The following is a 7,313-nucleotide window of genomic DNA, read 5'->3' on the forward strand; positions in this document are numbered from 1 at the left end:
CTCTAACTATGACCCAAAGCTCATGCCAGTTAACATTAAAATGAATGTCATCAGCGGTGTGAACCTTGAATCTTATAACAAATTTATCAACAAAACAAAAATAAAAAAAACCTTCTAAGTGAAAACTTTACATCAAATCTTCAACAACATTTTGCTACACCTTGATAATTTTGGCAATCTGTTAAAAAAATAAAATTCCATTAGGATTAAACGTAATAAGATGTGTGTCCATATAACCATTAAAATAACAATCTTCTAATTAATTTAATTATTTTTTAATTTACATTGATTTAAAACAATGTGAATATAAAAAAGATGTTATACTCTTGGAAATTTTTAAATAAGTTTGAAAAAAAAATTAAAGTTTGACTATTCAAGTTTAATGTAATACAAGCTGAAAGCAAATACGTTAATACAGTGCATAACGATTTTTGTAATGTCTCATCTTATTTTGTATCTAGTGGATTTTTGAATGAACCAATGTCTGGGTCAGAAGATATAAAATCAAATATAGAAAACACGCCAAGGTTGCCACTCCTTTCCGGGCTACGAAAGTTAGTTTTATCAAAAAAATTTAAGAAAGATGAAATTATAAAAAATAGGATTTCGAGAAATATTGAAAGTTAAAAAATTATATTGTTTGATTATCAATTAACTAAAAACATAAAATCAGAAGGCTGGAAAGACATGGGGAATGTAATTAAATGAGACAATTAAGAGACTGATTGATTTTATTTATTCAAAATCCACAAATTGCAAATTACAAAAATTGCTAATTTATATTTTACAACCTAATTTTAATTCAATTTAAGTGCAAATATTTTGAGAGCATTCCAGCTAATCTGACAAAAAGAAAATGCTCTCAATAGGTACTAGAATCTCAAGTATCAATATTTTTGGGACAATTCTAGCAAAGCGAGGTAAAAATATTATTTAATTTTTGTCAGTGATACAATACTGCAATGCTTTTCATCCACTTGTGATGACTAAGCTCGAAGAGAGCTATCAACGATCTCATTTTTATTTTATCTTGTTAATTGTAATTATATATTTTTTATAACCATAACAGATGGTATCTACGTTTGTAAATGAATCAGTAACAGCAAAGTAAACATGAAGTCATAAACTTAAAAAAATTATAATTTAGCAATTAATCATAAAATTTAGAAAAATTTAAATTGGTTAAAAAAGTTAAACAAAATTAATATTAAAATTAATATTATTAAACTAACTTAACTTTCATGTATGTATAGATTAATGGACAGTCAAGAAATGACGATCAAGTTTCTGTTTTTAAAACGTTCGGCTAACTTTTAAATTTGGTTTCTTAAACTCTATCACTTTCTTTTACGCATTTTTGCGTCTTTACATTCGATAGAATAATTTTAGTTAGCATCAGCTGCCATTTTGACGAACGAACATTGTAGAATGAGACCATAAAACAGTGATGCGCTCGTCAGTCTCATTTTTTTAATTTATACGCTAGACGTTTAGATTGTAGTTGAGATGGCTTGTTAAGAATGTCGCTGGGTTGCTCCGGTACGTTTTGTTAAGTTTTCATTTATAGCTTGACACGAATTGTATATTGAACAGAGGCCTCACCTTACGCATCTATACTTGCATATTTCAAATAAATTGCATGGTAAAAAACAACCTTTAAGTCATGTAGTTTTCATGTCAAAATTATAAATCTATTTCGTTATAACAATTGTCATCGTCGCCATTTGAACACGGACAAACACAATCATGAAGACACAAAGTAAATGCTACGTGAACGTTCGGAATGGTTTCTGAAGATAGCTAACATTTTCGTTAACGACGTACAATTAAATCGTGAAACATTGTTGACCATGTTAAAAATTTTAGTGCGAATTTTAAACTTGAGCACTCTCAATCATATACAATCCTTCCGTTGAAATTTTTAAATTAAATTAATAGGTTTTTCAATGGTTAAACGGGTGCACAACCGGAAACATAAAATTTTTTTAGAATTTGTTTAGTTAGAAGTTCTTGGATTGAATAATATACAAGTGAAATGAATGATATAACGATTGTGAATGAGGAAATGATTGAATTGTTGGATTGACAAGTGTTTTCACATCTCAATGACATAAAAATTAAGTAATGCAATTTGAAGTTTGTTAGAAACGCTAAATATATAGACCCTATATTATAGAGCGTACAAAAAAACGGTTCGAGATGCAATCAATTTTGGAGTCTGTGAAATTTACGATCGTAACAAAAATTGATTAGATTGAAACGACGATTGACTTGGTTGAAATGATTGATTTAATTGAAATTTGAAAAGATGTAAGCAATTAAGTTAGGACAACAGTATATGTACAGTATATCATCATGAGAAAGATTGAAAAATTAAATAGAAAATTAAGCAACGCTATAAATGCTAAACTACTGTACATATTATTACTATTCATTGCATTTATATAAATATATGTATATATAGAGAGAATATTTATTTAATTATAATAATATTTAATTATACACAAAAGAGTAACCTTCAAAATCGCTGTACTTGTGTTTAAGTCACTGAATGGGATGTCACCGGAATATATCGTAAATAAATTTTCAAAAAAAAAAGTCTGCGTCGTCTCACTACGGTCAGATGATATGATTTTGTTGACAATATCGGCTTCACACTTGCAGATTGGTGCACGGAGTATCTCTGTTGCAGGTCCGACTGTGTGGAACAGCTTGCCACAGTCATTGCGATCGTCCGGACTGTCTCTTAGAACATTAAAAAAGAACTAAAAACATATTTATTCACCGTTAAACTTTAATAATTTTACTTAAGTTTTTTTCTTATTAATAGTATTGTAGACTTCTGTTTACGATAGCGCTTTTGAGAACATTTAATTGGTGCTACATAAGTTTCCTATTAGTGTATATATATATATATATATATATATATATATAGAGAGAGAGAGAGAGAGAGAGAGAGAGAGAGAGAACACACATACACAAGTAATCATCAATTAAAATATTGAGCAGCTGATAAAACTATTCTATAGATAGATAAGAGGAAAGCAGGATTTAAAAATTAGTTTTTCAGGATAGGTATAACGATAGATTTCTTATAAAAGTAGCAAATTTAGAGAAAGAAAGGGATAAATTAAAAAGTTTGAGAACATTAGGATAAAATATTGAAGAAAATCCGTTAAGTTAATTAGAAGAAGGTAGACCTAGGGAATAAGTTGTGATGACACAAAAATAATAATCATAGTAGCTTCAAATAATGTAATAAGAGTATACAGAGAAAAAAATTCAGAAACAAGTTTAGAGAAATAAAATGAAAGTGATAGTCTTCTACATATTTTACGCTGTCTAAATGCAGAAAAAGATGAAGTTTTTTATGAAAAAGTTCAAATACAACAGAACACATATTTCAAGATGATGATGTTATTTAGTATTTTCAGTAAGAGATCGAAGATCAACATCTTTTAGATAGAAAGAGACGAGTCAGTTGGTGGAGAAAATACAGATGCAAACATAAATAATAAATATATAAATATATACATAAATATATATATACACCTAACGTTCTACCTCGGGGAACTGGGTCTCTGGACGCTAAACGAAGATTGATTTTTAACTTAGGTGACAAAAATCCGGCTCAAAACCCAAATTTGGTCCAAAAAGAAATGCCAAAATTGAACATAGAATTACAAAATTTATTTCAGTAATCAAAAGAGTAACGAAAAAATTTAAAAAGAAAGTGATGAAAAAATAAACAGAATTAGCAGAAATATTAATAGGCTTAGATAAAGCTATGATAAAAGTCGAGTTTTGCCAGAGATTTGAGTTGGAACAGTATTGAGCTAAGCCACCCTAACCTTACCAAACCCACTTAGCACGATGACTAGAAGGAATTTTACAATCTCGTATCATTTGGGTGAATATTTTTCACGATTAGTTGAACTTTACTGTCGTCTTCAATCAAGCGATATTTTGCGACTGGTCTTTATTCAAAACTGTCTTTAAGCCTGGTTCAGGGTAAAAAATTTGGTTATGCAAATTAATTTACTTTTCGACATTACAAATGAAGATAATTTTCAAAACGTTATTCTTAATTTTATGGTGCAAATGATTATTAAAGATTTGAAAAATCAAAAAATTCCAATTTTAATAATATTTAAAAATATTAAAACATTTGTATCATTTCGAAAAAGTTAATAAAAACTAAGTTTTTGACAACTTAAAATGTTGAAACTAATTTTTATCAATATTACGAATAACAATATGAAACAATTATATATTTTCGTGAATAAAATGAGGAGCAAAAATTAATGCACCACAGAAGCAAATTTCTTTCATGGGTAATAAAAAAATTTTTATAAACTTTTTGACACTTTTATAAACTTTTATTAATGCATAACAGTAATTGAAAAAGTTCTAAACTGGATGTCACACAAGCTTTTATTACCCCTTTTCTTGTCACCGTCAACTTTAACCCTCAAGCCCTGACATCTTTTATGGAGAGCCTCGAGCAATGAACGCTGCCTTTGTAAAATTAGTAATTTAAACTCACCCTACCTTAATGCTAATATAACATTTTAGAATTAATTTAAGCTCAGACTAGACTGCCATGGGCATCAATTAACGACGCTAAAAACCATGAATGAACTAACTTTTAATCTGGAAGAATTGAAAAATAAATATAAACTTCTATTTAAATTTCCATATCTAAATATGCGAGCTAAATTGTACAAACCCATCAAGAATTACGTTTTAACAAACCAAGGTCCTTACAAAATTAAAAACTGTCAACTCATGTCTCATACCAGTGAATTTTTAAATTTTGATTGTTTCGTTATCAGCAGAGAAAAAAATTTAAGTTTTATAATATACTAATCAGAGTTTTAAACAAATAATGAAGATGCCGTGGCAAATCTAAACAACGTTGACGGGGGAGCTAAAATTTGAAAAGCTTTGGAATTTTTTCAATCAATCAATTAATTAGTTTATAAAGCACTATTTCCGCGATGTTCAAGAGCGCATTCAATGAATTTTGCAAACAGATGGGTCTTGAGATCGGCTCTGAATTTCGTAAGTGATGGAGGAAAAGTCAGAGAAGGAGATAGAGTCTTGAGATCCAGAGAAAAGAGCCAGAAAAAGCAAAAACAGATTTAGAAAGAGTGTTTAACACGAGTTAAGAAAAAGTGAGAACAAGAAGGCGGTCGAAAACCGGGCCGTTTAGTTAGTTTCAATTATTAAGTCTGATAAGTACTTAGGAAATAATTTGGATTGAAACTTACACATAAATGTGCAAATTTTAAAAATTATTCTATATTTTATAGGTAGCCAGTGCAAGAAAACAAGATATGGAGATATATAAGAAAAGAAATTGGCACGAGCAACTAGAAGAGCAGCAGAGTCAGCAGCTTTACTTAAAGGATAGAGTAGAATCAGGAAGGCCATGGTAGAGCGAGTTACAATAATTAATCCTAGATAAAACTAAAGAAGTAACAACAAGAAGAAGAGCAGGATCATCAAGAGAAAACAAAAGTTTTTTTATTCTATGTAGATGAAAGTAAGAACTTCTAGCAAAACTCTTAAAACAAATTAATTCAAATTTAGAAGGATTAAGTTTAAGAATTTGATATTCATATCAAGACAAAAATAATTCTGAAATAAAAGATAGCATAATGAATTTACACTTTTACAGGTAAAATAGTGTCTATAAATAACAAACAGGCTAAAAACATCAAGTATCATTATCAAAACTTTATCAATCAATAAACCAACTGATACTCAGAAAATATAAAAACGAAAAAAGGAAAGTGATTTGGCAAAAACATATTTATAAGGCTGAAGAAGAGACTAGTCTAAGTGATTCTAATGTTTAGGAGCTTATTACTGAAAAATTATAATAAAGTATAAAAACCTCCTAATAAATCGGATACAATTCTTAAAACCTTTGTATCTTCACTTGGGAATGATTGAAAAATATGACCAGTGCAACAAATTTCAAAAAATATGATAGGATTCATTTAACTTTGATCCTTTTAAATTTAAATCTGAAATAAAAAAAAACACTTGAGTTATTTGAATCAGGTCATAGGCGAAGTCAGGTTTTTGCTTGGTGGGGTTTAAAAAAATGTTATACTTTGTATACTACAAAATTCAAATTCTGATACGTGCAATATGCAACACAAAAATAGTATGAAAATAATATCAAGTCTTATCTTTTTCAACATCTCACTGAGCAAGCCACCCCCGTCGATCGTCACTAGACAACTTTTTGCCCTCATCTATGTAAAACTCGCCAATCTTCCCTTATTGCATCAAGCACCTGTCTTAATCTGTTAAAAACTGCCCAAGTTTGTATAGGCCATTAACATTACATGAACATTAACCCATGGTCATCATAACAAGACCGACATCTGCGGAACTTAAAATTGTGCTGCACTTTTAAGCTTGGATTTATCTACCAAAAAACATTGCTTAGTTGATTAGTGTATGATTTTGGCATAAAGGGCCGTGCCCTCACGTGGTTCGGATCATACCTATCTGATTGCTGTCAGTACATTTAACAAGGTTCCCACTCTCTGTGACTTGCTGGCCTCTTTTATTTCACAACAGATGTCACACTCCCAACTTAAATATTATCTCTAGAATTGACATTTTTAGTCATCCCAACGCTGATGGTACTTGCCTCTATACAGTCATTTCCAAGTCAAACATCACTTCTCAGCTCGACAACTTAAGCGCATGTACACAAGTGATTGGAGACTAGAATCTTTGTAAATATCTTCAAATGAACCCAAAAATTATAAAATATTTTATTTAATTTCAGGGGTGTTGAACGTCAAAATTTAAACTGCTGCTTTGTAAATTGTTACCCGAAGAAAATAAAAAAAATTAATAAAAACTCATTAACAAATTTTCTCAGTCTGTCAAATGCACTATATTTTTATAAATACAAATTAAAATCCTTATTTGAAAAAAGAATTTAATTTATGTGAAAAAAATCGTATATTGAATGACCAAATAAGAAGTTCAAAATCCTTTCTATATAAAAGCGTTCAACAACTTGGCAAATCATAAAATTAGTTGTGCATATCCTGGCAGTTTGATACTCAAAAGATTATTAACGTGAAGATTAAAAAAAAAACACCAGACGAAGAGGTAGATAAAAAATCTAATGTTGTGAAAAATTTTTTTCTTGGATTCATTTTACAAGAACAATTAACTTGTGAAAAATTAGAGAAAGCAAATTTTAAAGAATTTAAAGCTACAGAGTGAAATTTAAATTAAATTATAGGTGTAACGTTAATGAACCTAGCCTACTATCT

The sequence above is a fragment of the Helobdella robusta genome (assembly GCF_000326865.2).
Source record: "Helobdella robusta unplaced genomic scaffold HELROscaffold_81, whole genome shotgun sequence".
NCBI lineage: Eukaryota > Metazoa > Annelida > Clitellata > Rhynchobdellida > Glossiphoniidae > Helobdella > Helobdella robusta.